The sequence below is a fragment of the Priapulus caudatus genome, unplaced genomic scaffold, assembly GCF_000485595.1.
Source record: "Priapulus caudatus unplaced genomic scaffold, Priapulus_caudatus-5.0.1 Scaffold1513, whole genome shotgun sequence".
NCBI lineage: Eukaryota > Metazoa > Priapulida > Priapulimorpha > Priapulimorphida > Priapulidae > Priapulus > Priapulus caudatus.
Window position 1 is genome coordinate 2,075 of NW_014578574.1, and position 549 is coordinate 2,623.

The window sequence follows — 549 nt, forward strand, 5'->3', positions numbered from 1 at the left end:
AGAGAGAGAGAGAGAGAGAGAGAGAGAGAGAGAGAGAGAGAGAGAGAGAGCGCGCGCGAGAGCAAATTTGTCACCAATCGCCCCTGACATTATTCGCCCATGCTGTCAGATACACAACCGAGGCAAGAGCACTTATAATAAGATAATATAAGATACAGCACAACCTTACACACTATTAACAGCTTGCCTACTCCTATCAGAACACATCGACCTGGCAGCTTTTAAATCCAGATGGACAATGCTCCAAATCAAATGAATCCGTCCGTGAATCGAATCATGGACAATCGAGCGACTGCCTCTGTTACGCACCACTCACAACGACAGATGCGACATTATAATAGACAGACGATATAATAGACAGACGATATAATAGACAGACCATATAATAGACAGACGATATAATAGACAGACCATATAATAGACAGACCATATAATAGACAGACCATATAATAGACAGACCATATAATAGACAGACCATATAATAGACAGACCATATAATAGACAGAGGTTATAATAGACAGACCATATAATAGACAGACGTTATAATAA